Genomic DNA, 16,760 nt, shown 5'->3' on the forward strand with positions numbered 1-16,760 from the left:
ATTTTCCTGAGTATTGTTAGGTTTTTAGAAAGCCAGACCATTTTTAATAAGACTGTGTTGTAGCTGAAAACGTGATGTCCACAGTAAACACATCAGTCAGCCATGCAACTGTCCATTGCTGCTGAGTTTTGATTTTCCGAGAGCTGGCAGAGGAAAACATTTGATCTGCTGCTTTATACCCATAAATGTTGAAATGGTGCAAATCTGGCTCCAACCACGAAAGCAGATGGTGGGCGAGTTTCCCCATTAACATTCTGTAACTAGCCCTGCGTGAACAGGCCTAAGCTGTTTCCGAACAATTTTGGAGGCATTTGCAAATGTGTATTTACAATCTGACAGCAGTGTAATTGCCGGGTAGGTGATTGACCTCTCTGGCTGTGTGGAAAGCCACCTTTCTGAACTGTTTATGCGAACGCCACAGACCTGCCTGGTTTCTAAGAGGAGGTGGCTCAGCTGAAGTCTACACTCTGAATGACACCCATGGCCACCCACTTTAAGGGGCTTAGTGATGGAGGTATTGCCCCCACCCCCCTTTTAGTGGTGTTAAATATCCTGTTACAGGGACAGACATCTAGGAAGTCTGGCTCAAATAAAAGAAGTTATTGGCAGAGTACTGATCTCACGGAATATGCAAAACCACTGGAAAAATCAGTCTCAAGGAACATAGTGGTGGGGATCAACCCCTACCTCAAAAGCAAGAGGATGTGAACCTTTACTTCTGCATCCTGTCATCATTACGACAATAACCATCCTACTGAGTTTATTGATACAGACAGAGAAAAACAACAGAAACAGTGCTTCAGTCCCTAATTCTCTCAGAGGAAACTCCATTTGGCCTCAATTGGGTAACCTGGCAGGTTTCCAGGAACTACAGACATGTTCAAGGGCAGGGGTCAGAGGTGGGGCCACAATTGCATGTGTCTCCCTAAGTCCCCTGAGTCAGCAGGCTCTGGGTGGGAGCATTGCTGAAGATGGCGGGGGTGGTGGTGGTGGTGGTGGTGCTGGACAAACATGCCCTAATAGCTACTGCCTCCAGTCCCTAAAATTTGTAAGGTCTGTGGATTCTGCCAGCCAGGCATCTCAATTCTGTCTCCTTTGCATCCCTGCGGCCTTGGTAAGCAGGTGCTTAAGTCTGAGTCTAGAGTCAGGATGCCTAGATTTGAATCCCAGCTCCAGCATCAGTCCATCCGGCAACCTTTAGCAAGTTACTCATTCTCTATAGGCCTTAGTTTCCTCTTCTGTAACACGGGATAGAGAAACTTTTTATTTTAGGGCTATTGATGGGATTAAAAGAGTTAGTACATGTGACCGCTTTACTTAAAGCACACCCAAATGCTCAGAATAATGCCTGGGAAACTAGCAGTATTACTGTTAGTAATTATGGCATTATTATAACTGTGACATTATATCATAACAATAATAATAAGCATTGCTATTTCTCTAGTTCCGAATATTATCATTTTCCTATACCAGAAGTTCCTGAATTTTCTTGGTTCACAATGAGTACCCTTGGTATCTCAGTAATTTTTTCACAGTACATCCAGGCCAAAGGAAACACCTAATAATTTGGTTATGTTATTATAGGCAAACAAGTTAACAAGTGTTTATGTCCTCCTAACTTGGTAGCCGTTTGAAAATACACTATATACTAGAAAAATACTATTTTCATTTCAATTTAAAAAAACACAATTGCTTATTGATGGGATGTGTGCACCAGCTGGTCACCCAAGTAAATGGAAAACTCAAACACAGTCCTATAATGGGAATAAACACACAGTCACAGAGAGGAGGGACAAGATTTGGGACTCAGGGAAGCCATCCCAGAAGAAGTGGTGGCTGAGCTGAGCTTTGATGGGTAAGGAGATGCTACCCAGGTGAATGGGATGGTGGTGGTGATGATGGGGACTATTCCTATTAAGCACCTGTTATATACCTGGCCCTTCACTTTGATTATTTCGTTTAACCCTCCACCAACTCTCTGCCGTGAGTACTATGGTAATTCCCATTTTTAGGTAGGAAGATTTGAGGGTCAGAGAAGTTCAATATTTGCCCACGGTCACAGAGCCAACATCCACATGCACAGGTATGAATTTCAAAGCCCATATTCTTTCTACTACACCCACTGACTCAACATAAGACTCATTTCCTAGGGACGGAGGCAAGAATAGAAGGTTAACGTTATGTTTCCCTTGAATTACCACGTGGGAAAGGGAAAGCAGAACTAAATAAACTGGGAGAGAGCAGAGTTTATTTTTGCCTTTGTCATGTCCTCCAGCTTATCCAGCTGGTGTTGCACACCGTGAAATGAGTGATTAGCTACGATGACTTTAATTAAAATGGAACATACCAATAAATAAATGAGAGTGCTGGCATCCTTGCTCATTTACCAATTCCTTTCATGGTGCCAGCTTTCCGGTTAAAGAAATGAGATGGGGCAACGTTCCTCCACCCTTTAGACAAGATGAATAAATATAATTCATCTTTTTCTTGTTTCCGGTTGCTTCCTTACCTGAGACTGGCACAAAGTTTTGAGAAAATTCCTGCCATGATCAGCCCCTGGTCCAGCTGTCTTTGATGTGGCATATTGGGGCCCCTCCTAGGGGCTGTGTATAGGCTCCATTCAGAAATCCTGACTGCCCTCCCAGCATCACTCAGCCACCTCCCTCTGCCTTCCCATGGCTGCACACCACTCAGACTTAAGAGTCAAGTCCTCTGTGCCAACTCCTCCAACCACCCCTATTTCATAGCTCGGACACTGCTTCCTCTCACCCCTTTGTGTACCTGTTTAATATATGTATATCTTTCTGCTTATTCCAGCCATGACCCTGGAAGGAACAGATCCACAAACCATGAGACCCCCTCTGTCTGACTTCCCCTGGCCTCTGGTGAATGGACCAAGGATCCATGGCCAACCCAAAGGTGGCATCTAATTTGACAGCCAGTAATCTATGATTTGTGTGGTCTACTGAAATAGCTGAGCTAAGTCCATTAGCTTTTCCAAAGAATTTGAACCATGCCAGAAGATGATAGATGCTCAGGAACTATTTTGACCCACATGCATGCTGAGGAGTAAGCCCGAGAAGTTAGAGTTTAAAGGTTAGTTGGACAATAATTGGTGGAAATGTCTTTGATGTAGGTAGTAGTTGTCATGTCAGAGATTCCACCAGAAACAACTGGAAGAAGAAGAAATGTTCCCCAAAGCAACTTAAAGCTCCTTTTTAAAGGTCTCGTATTCATGTCCATAAATTTTTATTTTCTAGATGTAGAGGCCTCGTTTGATATTTCCTTGACTATAACTTCCCTCATTTTTCATTTTATATGTTTGAGCTTTTGTTCCTTACTTCATCATGATTGTCAACGGTACCTCTGTTTCCACTTTTTCTTTTTCACTTATTTCCCATGTGGAACTTGAAGTTTTTCTTCTGGTGATTTTGTTCTACCTTCTTAGTTCATTTCTGTTTCTTTATTAATTTGTGAACAGATTCTGCTCTGGGCTCATTTCATGTCCTTCTACCAACCTGGAGTTTTTCTTCTAAATCTGCTACATCCCATGGATCCCATAAAGCATTCTGAGAAGTTGCCTATGTATTTTTTTCTGACTGTAAATCCATATGGCTTAACATCAGACCAGACGATACATTGAAGATAGTTTTGCTAGAACTCCTAACCTGTTGTAAACATATACTGATCTTAGCCCTCTGTAGTGAACTGAATAGGGGCCCCCAAAAGACATATTCAAGTCCTACCCCCCAGTACCTGTGAAGGTGACTTTATTTGGAGATAGGGTGTTTGCAGATGTAATTAAGGATCTTGAAATGAGATCATCCTGGATTTAGGGGGGACCATAAATCCAATGACTAGTGTCCTTATAAATGGCCGGAGAGAGAGATTTAGGACACACAGACACAGAGACACAGGGAAGAAGTGTCACGTGAAGATGGAGAAGAGATTGGAGTGGTGCTACCACAAGCCAAGGAACACCAGAAGCTGGAAGAGACCAGGAAGCCTCCTTCCCTAAAGACTTCAGGGGAAATGTGGCCCTGACCGTACCTTGATTTTGGACTTCCGGCCTCCAGAATTGTGACAGAATGCACTTCTGTGGTCTAAAACCACCAAGTTCATGGTCAATTGTTATATCAGCCCTAGAAAACCAAAACCTGCTGCTTCTGAAACCAGCCCCCAGTTTGAGGGCTAGCTCTCCCCTCTGTCTCTGGAGTAACATAGAAACAGCCAACTGTTCACTGCCCTGGATTGACACACAGCCTAAACTCAGTTAATCAGATTTATTCCCTCAGTAATTCCCTTGAGATTAGGACAAAGCAGGCAGAGTCTGTGTGCCTGTTCCCTGGAGAGCAACCTTGGGTGTCCTCACAAACTAGCTCAGTTGCTAGACTATACATTCCATGAAGGCAGGGGCATTCCCAGGGTCTGGTCGTGTCTGGCATGCAACATTTTCCAATGTTTCTTATCTCGGCAGCTCAACCCAGAAATCTAAGTTGCCTTTGACGCTCACCCTTACCCACTACGGCAGACTCAGTCTGTACCCCAACCATATCCCTTGGGCCCTACCATTGCCATGAGCTGCAGACCACTTCTAACAGCCAATTTGTACATCTCTGTTCCTGAAGACGTTTTCTAAATCCATAGCAGGCAGGTTGGGAGTGTCAGAAAATAAATGCTCCCACATCACCCTTCAACCAATGACGGGTGGAATTTGGTGTATCAATAGCCCAGCTTCTTTACCCCTTGAGTGGGATAATTCTGAGACATGATTCTTCCCTGGCTCCCAGAATGAACTAAGCCCTAGTCCCGTCGCTCACTAAAGTAACTGGCTTAATACCTCCTTTTTTAGTGGCTGCCTTCCCTCCTTTGTCTCTTTTCCCCACCCCCATACCAGTGTGCCCTGTATATTCCAATATGTTGAGTCTTTGACTCAGAGTTCATTTCTGGGTAAACCCAAACTAAGATCCTCCTATATCCAAACTTTCACCAAACTCTATTGAATTTACCTTCAGAATATCTGTCAAATCTAGTTCTTCCTGTTTCTACTGACATTAGCTTAGTTTAAGCCATCACAGACTTGTGCAAAATATCTACTGAGGAATTACCATCGCTCTGCACCATTTTCCTGTACAGCCATAGTTATCTTTTCAACCTTTCAATATGATATTTTCCTTGAGACAATTTGATGGTTCCTCACTGAGTTTTTTTAACATTTATTTTTATTGTATTTATTTATTATAATTTTTTAAAATTATTTTTGGCTGCATCGGGTCTTAGTTGTGGCATGCTGGATCTTTGTTGTGGCACGTGGGCTCTCTCACTGAGGCGCACAAGCTCAGTAGTTGTGGCGCATGGACTTAGTTGCCCCGTGGCATGTGGGATCTTAGTTCCCCGACCAGGGATCGAACTGGCGTCCCCTGCATTGGAAGGCAGATTCTTTACCACTGGACCATCATAGAAGTGCCCTCATTGTTTTTATGAGAAAGAGGAATGGAGCTTGTAAGCCCTGTGTTCTGGCTCCTGTGTGTTGTACCATGTGCCTCTTCCCTGCTCACCCCGCTCCTACAACACTTGTTTCAGTTCATGGATGCCACAGGACTCTTGCACACGCTAACTGCTCAGTCTGGAATGATTTTCCATTTGCCTTTGCCTATTGTTAACTCTTACTCATCATTCAGATCTTAGCTTCTCAGGGAAGCCCCCTCTGGCACCTTAACTAGGTATGTTTCCCTGGTTCCATGTTCTCTTGGTACCATATACCTGTCCTGTAACTCCCATCACAGTTACAATATCATATCCCTTTGTCTGATTCTTTGATTGATGCCTCTCTTCTCCTCTAGACTCTGAGCTCCATGACAACGAATCATGTCTCAACAGTGGTCCATCACTGCACTCAGAGCACTTGCTGCAATGCTTGGCAAAAAGGAGATGCTCCATAGATATTTATTCAATGAAAGAATGAAAGTAAATAAGTAAAAATGCAGCTATTTCTAATCAAATAGCCAATTCAGTAGGCCAAGGAAAAAATTCAGTCTCTTTCCAACTGTCTACCTGACAAAGGTTAACATAAGGTGGCCCGATATCATTGTGAGTCATTTCCCATTTACTGTATGAAGTATATTAAGTGCCCTACCATGAGTCGACATGAGTAGCTCCTATCTTTAACCAATTTTTGCCTTGTACCTTAGTTATTTCCATACCTAGCTGTCTGATGTACTTTCCTAGGAGCTACTAGAGGACAAGAATTAGAGCCTCTTCCTCCTTCTATCCCCACTGCCTGGATATATTTGGGGCCCATGCCCCTTCAGATCTAGATAAACTTGACTGGAATCCCCATGGTAATTCCAATGCAAACTCAATTGTCTCCCAAGATTTATTCAAACCCTTAAGGGCTTACATTTCTTCTAATCACCTCTCGTTCAATTTCCAGCTTCAATGAATCTTAGTTCTGCAGCCTATACCTTGAGGTTTTGCCCCACCTCCTTTACTGTAGTGTCAACCCAAATTCAGGATGGAGACCACTTCTTCTTGTTTTTCCCAAGATTGCCTTTTACATAAATCTCTGAGTGACTTTAGTTGGAGACGTAGGGGTATCAGCCAGGTAAACATAAACTGCAGAACTTATACTTGAATATCGTGTTTTCTTGTTCTTAAAAAGTCTTGTCCATTTCTGCCAAATCAGGTTTCAGGCTGACACTGTGTTTCCTAGTGCTCTCTCTGGCCTTTGTCTTTTCTAGCTGCTCGCACCACCAATGAGGCACTCATTTTTTTCTGCAGGAGAGTTGAATCTACCTATTTGATTCCTTGCATCTCATGCCACTAGGACTTGTCTTCCACATCCAATAAGCCTAGCAGTGAATTTTCCTAAATAAGAAGAATTTATCTACACATGGTACATTAATTCCAATAACACCTTTTCCTCACTCCACTGGATCTTCTTCTTTCTTCCTTTCTTGCTTCCTTTTTTTCTTTCTTTTCTTTCTTTCTTTCTTGAAATGACTGGGTGAAGTGAGGACAGCCTTATAGCCAAACCCATGGGCACTGGATTAAAAATATCCATCTGTGCAAAACACGTTTGATGTGTAAATGTGCTGATCTTGTAAGGAGAGAGATGAGCCTGGGAAATGGTGATGGGAGTGAATGGTAGGATCAGAAGCACTTGGGAGTAGGAAGCTGCGTTTGAGGCGTGGGCAAAGGGAGGGCAGGGATGAGCAATAAGGGTCAGAGACTGAGACCGGGCTGCACAGGGTGTAGGGGAAAGAGAGGTGGATGTGAAGACTTTATACTGAAGGAGTAGTAGGGGTGACTTTTAGGAGAGAGGTGGTGAGAGGAACAACCTTGAAACAGGGACACCATTGTGTCATCAGCCAGGGGAAGTGAGCATTGGCCCTGGCACTGCCCATCAGTACACTGTGTGGTGGTGGGACAAATTGGGAGATTGGGATTGACATATATATACTACTATATAAAACAAATAACTCATGAGAACCTGCTGTATAGCACAGGGAACTCTACTCAAGAGTGGATATAAGTATAACTGATTCACTTTACTGTACAGCAGAAAATAATACAACATTGTAAAGCAATTACACTCCAATAAAAATTCATTTAAAAAATATACCACGTGACCTTGGACACACAAATCAATCTTTCTGAACCTCAGTTTCCTTATGTGTAAAGCAGACTTGAACTAGTTGGTCTCTAAACAATGTCTACTTCTGAAATCTTGAGTTCTGGACTCTCTCCAACTCTATTTGAACACCTACAGTTAATAAAGCAGTTTTGCTGAATGTTTTACAAAGGAAAAATCTGACTGAGGAAAAGAAAAGAACTGCTTTTTGTCTACTGTTTGAAGCTAGCCGCATGCAGAGAGTTCATTATGTGAAAATACCATTTGGGGAGATTAATTAAAAATTCTGACATTCAGAGCAGGGATTTGGGGCAGGAATGTACAAGTCCAGAACTCTGGGTAGCATTAGGTATCTAAACATTGCACCTTATTAGGTATATAGTCAGGTGTTAGGAGGGGGACATGTGGAAGCCAACATTCCAAACCCAGGTGCTGGTAGGCTTTATGCATTTTGTTTGAATTATTGCACGTTTAATAGGATTTAGCTACAGTGCCTCTGCTCAGCAATCTGTTTCCTTGGCAATGCAATCCTCAGAGGGGCAGAGGCCATATGGAAAACAAGGGTCATTTTGTAATTTAGTAAGTGAGGTGAAAGGAAGAGAATTTCATTCGATGGACATCTTTGTATTCCCTCTACACACACAGTAAGGAAAAGAGTGACCAGCACACGGTAGGTACTTAACAAATGGGATGCACTCATTATTATGAGAAAAAAATTCACCCTATGCACATATTATAATAGATGCCCAAACATGCTCTTTTTCCAAAAAATGCTTGGCAGACACAATAAATATTCTCCATAGTTTCACTGGCTCTTTTCTTCCTACATCTCTCACATACATTCCATCAGTAAGTCTTGTTCATTCTGTGTCCAATTCATATCCCAGGTTCATCCAGGTCTCCCCGGCACTGCGGCAGGTGGTCCAGCCATTATCACTTCCCACCTGGACCTACAACAGTCTCCTAATTTATCTATTTTTGCCCCCTGCACTCCATCCTTCATGGAACATCTAGAGTGATCATTTGAAAACATGAGTATCATCATGTCACTTCTCGGCCTAAGACCTTCTGGTACCTTCCAAGGGTGCCTATAATAAATTGCAAACTTCTTTCCTGGTTGACGAAACTGGCACATCCTGGACCCTCCTTACCTCTGAACCTTCTCATCCTGGGCCACTTTTCTGGCTTCCTTAGTGAGCTAAAATGTATATGGCCTTCCTTGTCTTCCTGAAACATGCCAAGCTCACTCCCACCGCAGGGCTTTGGCACTAGCTGTCCCCTCTCCCTGGAATGGTCTTCATCCCTGGTCTTTGCATGGCTGGCATGAGTTTATCATCAGTTCTCAGTATACTTGTCCTTTCCTGGGAGAGTCTCATCCTATTCCACTCTCTGTCACACACCCACCCATATTTTAATTTTCTGCACACCATTTCTATATCTGATATTTTTGTATATTTATTTACTTGTTTATTTGTTTTTTTCCCCTCTCTCTCCCTCTCTTCAGAACATAAGCTCTGGGAGTGTGGGGACCTTTTATTATATTTTATTTTCTGCCAGGAACTCAATAGATATATCTTGAACAGAAGAGTGAATTAATTTTGTCTAAAATTAATGGTCAAGTCATGTTGCCACAAAGAAGCAGGTCAGCACAATAATGAAGTAACATCAGTGATTAGGTAAAGAGTCTGCCTGAGCACTTCAGTTTTTATTTTTAGTACTTCTTTAAATTGATAATTTGTTTCACTATATGACAACTTTATAACCATTTATGTGTCTTTAATTATGTTTCATAATTGTTAATTTTTTTTCTTTTTAAAAAATATCTAATTTTTTCCAGCTAAGTAGCCCAGCTCTACATCTGTGTACGTTAGGGAAAAATGAGGACTCTCTAGACACCCAACAACTTGTGAACTGTTTAAATAAATTATAGAAAAACATATGTAACTCCATTTTGTCAAATAATTTTATCCATACCTCTCTATTTAGAAGGATGTTCACCAAGCTGTTTAAAATTCTCTTCTCAGAAAGGGGGGTTGGGATTATGACTATCGTTTAAAGGAAAAACTTTGAAAGGCTATAAAATATAAGGGCTTGGAATGTTTGAGTTGCAAGAGAGAGTTTTTCACTTAAAAAAAAAAACAAAAAGCCAATCCCTAAGTGAAAAAGAAAAAAGACGGGAAGTAAAAATTCAAATTCTGAAACCAAGATTTTCTATTCGCAAATTCAGCTGGGGTGCTCAGGTAACAGTAATCCTCAGGACATTTTTGCAGGCATTGGCTCAGCTGACCAGGCAACACCACGACAGAACACCGATGGCTTTGAGACCATTTCCCTTTTGTTCTCTCTCCTACCCCATCCCTCTCACGCCCCACAGCACCATCCGTCTACACCCCAGTAGTGTACTATATTCACGTGCCTGCATTGAAAATTGGCTATGTGTAAAACACTCAGAGAAGGTGGAGAAGGTTTCCTACATGTGGGCTGTGACGGCTCCTTCTCTTAGGCATCTATTCTCATCTACTGATTCACATGGGGTCTGAGCTCTGTCCTGGGAAAGTAAATTGAAACATGCCAGCAGTGGGAACCAGCAATGCACAGGCATGTCAGGGCTTGGTGGAACAGACCAAGTTGTCAGGAGACCCTCAGGGCCCCTAGGAGAAAATCAACCTGCAAGAAAAAGAGTCTAGAATAACAGACTGAGACTGGGCAAAGAACCAGAGGTTTCTTTGGAATTTTTCAAAAGGGAAACATCACACAAGATGGACAGGGGTGCCTGCTAATCCCCCTGCCACTTCAGCAGTGCCCGTGAGCATGCCTTCATAGAAGGGGTCTGAGATTCTTGACACCTACTTGCCTTAAACAATGTTGATGTATCTCTATTACAAAACCATGCCCTAGACTGGTCCACCAAGATGGGGGAAAAAGTTTGTAATCATGCAAAATTTCAAGGCCACGTGACAATCACAAGCTTCCTGAATTGAAGATATGGGTTTACATTATGGCCAGATGTGGGTAATTATTTGAGGAAAAAAAAAAGTGTCTGAGCCTTCACGTGCAGAAGACACTTGCTTCTCATTCCACAGATTCTTTTTTTTTTTTTATTTTGCGGTACACGGGCCTCTCACTGCTGTGGCCTCTCCCGTCGCGGAGCACAGGCTCCGGACACGCAGGTCCAGCGGCCATGGCTCATGGGCCCAGCCGCTCCGTGGCATGTGGGATCTTCCTGGACTGGGGCACGAACCCGCATCCCCTGCATCGGCAGGCGGACTCTCAACCACTGTGCTACCAGGGAAGCCCTCTTTTTTTAAAAAAAAAAAAATTATTTATTTATTTATTTGCTTGCACCAGGTCTTAGTTGTGACAGGCAGGCTCCTTAGTTGCAGCTCCTGGGCTCCTTAGTTGTGGCGTGTGAACTCTTAGCTGTGGCATGCATGTGGGATCTAGTTCCCTGACCAGGGATTGAACCCAAGCCCGCTGCACTGGGAGTGCGGAGTCTTATCCACTGCACCACCAGGGAAGTCCCCTACAGATTCTTAATATAAAACTAAGAGCAGGTCCTTTCGTGGGATCATAGATTTTGAAAACCTTCATTCCTCTGCCCACAATGATCAGGCAACTCTTCTCCTGTGGCCTCCTCTTCCACCCACCCCTCCTGGAAGGAGTTGAGTCTAAAAGGACTCAGATAACAGATGGAATGAATAGTTGTGTGTCTTTACAGCACTTTCACGCTGCTTCTTGTTTAGCAGTCCTTACAATCCTATGTGTGAGACTGGACAGGTTACCCCTGTGGTACCCCAGGAGTATAAGGGTATTTGGTGATGTTCAGTGCTTGCCTAAGAACCCAAGGCTATTTACGTGAGGGTCTCCACAGCAGAGCCGATTCCCCAGTTCTACCTCCATCAGATTTCTCATGAAAGACAAAGGGAAGAGGAGTTGTGCCTCTCACCAGCGGGCTCTGTGGTAGCTACGCTTGTGATCTGCCCAGCACGTTTTCCTTTTGCCCTTGGCCATCGGTCATCAGTGAATGTCCCAGTTCCATCTGTCCATACAATTTTTTTTGCTTAAGCTGGTCTGAATCGGGTCTCTGTCTCTCATAACCACAGGAAGCCTAACACCAAATGCATTAATGACCAACAGCTTTGTCTTGCCCCAGTCACTCCTTTTGAGGTTCCTGTCATAGAGCCCAGTGTTGCTTTGCTCCTGTTTGGGCAGCAAAGTTTCAGATATTTTAAAGGATATTATGGAAGTAGGGGGAAATACAATACTATTCAATCTTGTGCCCTGAGAATTCCAGGCAGTGTTAAGTTCAGAAGATCCCCAGGAGTAACATTAAGAAAAAAACACTAAGCAGATGACAGAGTGGAAACTGACTGCCAAAAATTCTATCCTTTTCTATCTCTACTGGAGGCAATATGACAAAATTTATTAATTTTGACTTCCAGCTAATAACATATCAGGAGATAAACTCACTGATGTACTTTTTCATTTGGCACAGAAGGCCATCGGTGTTCAGAGGGCATGAGACACTGTTAAATGAACGCTTGTGCTCTGCTGGCAGGACCAGAAAGTTGTGTTTCTTGGACTAAACTCACCAAATAAATTCTCTCGGCTATAAGCACTCAGGCCTCAGGGACAGACAAAAGTAAACAGTGAGATCATCTTGATCTACTCACACTTTACAGTGAATTGTTCTGTATAAAATTCCCCTTCTCCAGCTCTCCACTTGAATCTTGGCTGTGCTATTAAGAGAAATGAGCCACACTATCTATTATTTATTTCTCAAATTATCCTCAGTTACTCTAAGATTGATCAATAAAAATGAAATCATTAAGGGGCCAACATATTAAAAAAGCAATATCCCAAACAGTTGGATTATAGGCGTAAGGCCAACTGGCCCGAGGCAGGGGAACACAATCAGATTCACAGGTTGCATCAGACCGAAACTCTCCGGACCACCCAGTTCCAGAAACTGACCTGGGGACTTTGCACCCGGCCGGCCTTCCCGCCTTTCGAGGGGAGGGACTAACGGTCCCCCTGGATACCCGAAAAGACCACCAAATAAGGAATACCCTGCGCCCTCCCAGATTCACCACACCCCTTTCCCTTCTTCCCCTACAAAATCTTGGCTAACCCTCGCCCGGGTGCCACTTGTCTGGCCCCTTTCTCTCGGACCAGTGAACCTCGCCCAGGAGCGCTCCCTAATAAAGCTCACTTGAAGCTTTCCTCTGTTTCGCGGTGCCATTTATTAAGATCCGACCTTACAACAGGATTCTGCTGTCAGATTTAAAGCCCAAAGGAAAGAATCCCCTCTCCCTGCTAGCACTTCTATAAAAACAGCTACTCCAAAAAGGATAAAAATGAATGGGACCAGCCCCAATTTTGGAGAACCTGGTAGCTGAAAGAATAAGGATTAGGTCCGTATAATGATGCTTCTAACAATGATAGCAAAGAATCATAACTGCTATTACCACTTTTGAAGGCTTATTGCTACTGGGTTTTTTTTTTGTGGTGATGAAAATTTTATTTTATTTATTGTTTTAATTGAAATTAGTTGATTTACAATGTTGTATTAGTTTCAGGTGAACAGCAAAGTGATTCATATATATATATATATTTTATATGTATTAGTGTGTATATGTATTGTTCTAAAGCAGAGAATTACAAACTATGGCCCAAGGCCTGTTTCTGTCAATAAAGTTTTATTAGAACACAGCCACACCCATTCACTTACATATTGCCTGTGGCCACTTTGGCTCTACATTAATAGAGTTGAGTATTGCCACAGAGACCTATAATCTACAAAGCCCCCAAATATTTACACTCTGACCCTTTATAGAAAAAAGTTTGCTGAACCTGGTCTAAATGCTCTTCTAGCATTTTCTTACACAACTCTCATAGAGACCATGAGGTAGGTTAATGCTATTTCCATTCCCACTTTACAGATGAAGAAAAAGGCCCAGAGAGGATTAAGTAACTTCTTCAAGTAAAGCAGAGCTCCATCCACTTCTATTTGTAAAACTTACATTCTTAATGAATCCACAGTGCTGTCGCCCTAATGCAAATAATACTATTGTCCTCCACTAGCGCCCTCTAGAATGTATAATCTGCTGCCCAGGTAAGAAAATGTAGCCTTTGGCGCAAGGCTCTAAATAGTAGATTGAGGGGGTGGGTGCAGGAGGAATTAGAGAGAAGGAGGAGGCCCTTTTGTATCACGCATTACATAAATATCAGTCAGCGGTCAAGGACGTCACCACAAAATTAAAGTTTCTCTGCTCAAATGTACTCTCTCCTTTCTCCGAACCGCTGATGACCTGGAGTAATTTAGGAAAAATTCAAGGATTTCCCTTATGTTCTATGCCATAGAACCATACAAAAACATTGCAAAAAGGAAAAAGCAAAACACCTTGTTAACACAGGACTTGGCCATTCAGAACTTGGAGGGACTCTGTGGCAAAGTCACACGTTAGGTCATTCTCTTCCATCTGGGACTATAAAGCCAAGAGCACATCAAGACCAGCCACAGACATCTTGGCTGTTTGAAGAAATCAGTCATTTTCATAATGGCTGGAGAATGATGGAGATTTATGTAGATTAGTTCTGATCATCACCACACCTACAGCATGGCTATAACCCTTCCTATATACAGGTGAGGAGACCCACCCAAGCCACAGACCTGATGAGGGGTAAAGGACATGGTCCCTCTCTGTGGCCCGTTCGGCTCCCGATACCACTACTGTTCCATTCTAGTTCTGCATCTGAGCTTTCTTTTCCCATTTTAGCCCTGTTCCCATCCCTTGAGTTTGCCAAATGCCCTTGGCTTCTCGGATTTGACCCCTGGAGACAGCCCTCTTTAAGGGCTGGCCCATGCTCAGTCCTCCACTGTCTCCTCTGCCCACCAAATGGAAGAGGATGCCTTGTATTTCTCTACCCCTGATGCCCATGCTTTGCACAGGACTCTGCCCACTCAGCATTTGGACTGTTGCTTTACCAAAGAGGATGCCCTGGCAAAGGCTCTGGTTCCTTCTCAGCCCGGGTCTTGGCAAATACAATTTTAATCCCTGTAATATGAATATATTTCATTGGGGGATTTGAGGACTTCCACTGTACATATATATTACCCATTATTGAGAAAAGGTGGTGGAGGAAAGTAGGGAAAAACCCTACTCATTTTGGAGTTAGATACTTCTGGACCTATCACCTCTGACCCCATGTAGGTGTGGCCGAAGTCCTTTAATCCTGTAGGCCTTCATGCACTCATTCACCAAACGAGTGCATTAAGGTGTCTAGTCTGCAACATTGTTGGAAGTGATAGAGGCAATAAAAGTGAGCAGCTTCCAGACTCCCCACCAACAGGGGCACTGCGTGATAAATGGTAGCATCACACACCCACTCGGGGGTCATCACGGCACAGACTCCTGCCCATCAGATTTTTGTCTCCAGAGTTCTGTGCCCACAGCTACCTCTCTAAAACTCTTCATTCTGATCGGTCTAGTTTGTGTTCAGCCCACGGCTGTCTAGTCCATTTCTACTCACTGTGGTCCCTGGACAAGCAACATGGTCCTCACTCAGGACCTTGTGAGAAATGTAGAATTTCAGACCCTTCCCCAGACCTAGTGAATCAGAATCTGCATTGTAATTGTTCCCGGTGACTCTTGCACGTATTACGATTTGAGCAGCTCTGTTCTGTCTTCCTCTGTAATTATCATGTGTAAATTTCCTCCCATCATACAGATTATCTGACGGGTTAGATTCCTCTTGCTGCTGTGACAAACGATCACAAATTCAGGGGCTTAAAACAACACCAACTTATTCTCTTGAGCTTCCGCAGGCTGGAAGCCCACAAGCAGCTTCCTGGGCTGAAACCAAAGTATTGGCAGGGCCGTGCTCCTTCCAGAGGCTCTCAGCTAGAATCTGTTCTGTTGCTTTTTCCAGATTCTAGAACCGATTCCTTGGCTTGTTGCTTCCTTCTCCATCTGCAAAACCTTCAGCAGCAACTTGCTTCAGCCTTCATATTGCCTTGTATCTCTCCCTCTGCTGCCTCTTTATAAGGACATATGTGATTACATTTAAGTACCAGCCAGACAGTCCAGGATTCCCTGGATTATAATTTGAAGATTGTTCACTTACTCACATAGGCAAAGTTCCTTTTGCCATATAAGGTGGTATTCACAGGTTGCAGGGGGTTAGGACACGGACATTTTGGAGGCCCATAATACATTCTATCATACCTGGGTCTCTCTTTTTTTTGGCACTTAGTAGGTCTTTAATAAAAGTTGGTTGACATTTTTGTTCGTTTAGTGGACGTCATAATTAGTAGATGCCTGCCTGGAGATGCCCTCAGGGAGACAGGCAACTAAATACATCGACTATAATTTATCATAACTGAGTATTTATGAACATATCCCTCAGGTTCATATGTTTTCGATGAAAGAGGTAATTAACCTTGAAGGGTTCACAAAAGAGGTGAATGAGTCCTGAAAAATGAATAGAAATTCAGCGGGTGATCGAGACAGGGAGAGACATTCCAAGCAGAGGAAAAAAGCATGGAGACAAAACAACAAAGCCTATTTAAGGAGCTGTAAGTGTTAGGCGAATTAGAGTGTAAGTATAAAGCCAGAATCAAAAGATGAAGCAAAGGCAGTTGGTAAGGATCACATCAGGAAGGGTTTCGAATATCTCCCCAAGGAAATCAGTGTCTGTCCTGTAGAGAACAGGCAATTATTAAAGGGTTAAAATCAGGAGACTGAGAAGATCAGAGCATCGTTGAAGAAAGATCATTCTGGTGACAGTGTAGAGGCTATTTTGCAGAAGCTCGGCACAATTAAATTCACTTTTCCGTTCATGGTCGGTGTTTGAATACATTCCTGCTCAATGTCCCTGCTATGCGCCATTACGTTTGTCAACACACAACTTAAGTGACAGAGAAACAGCAGCACAGAGACAACGTGATATAATGGAACGTGTACTGACTCAACCACTGGAAGTTTCTCACGTGCTCAACCCTCATCCCTGACTCCTACTAACCTATTCCAGCCTCACGCCACTCAACTGTACCCGGGGCTCAATGTCTCGCTTGACGCCAGCAAACGTCTGTCCCTCCTACTAGTTACATTAAGGATCAAAAGAG

Source organism: Delphinapterus leucas, chromosome 20 (genome assembly GCF_059928025.1).
Source record: "Delphinapterus leucas isolate spDelLeu-1000000601 "Yukka" chromosome 20, BTC_Dleu_Yukka2, whole genome shotgun sequence".
NCBI lineage: Eukaryota > Metazoa > Chordata > Mammalia > Artiodactyla > Monodontidae > Delphinapterus > Delphinapterus leucas.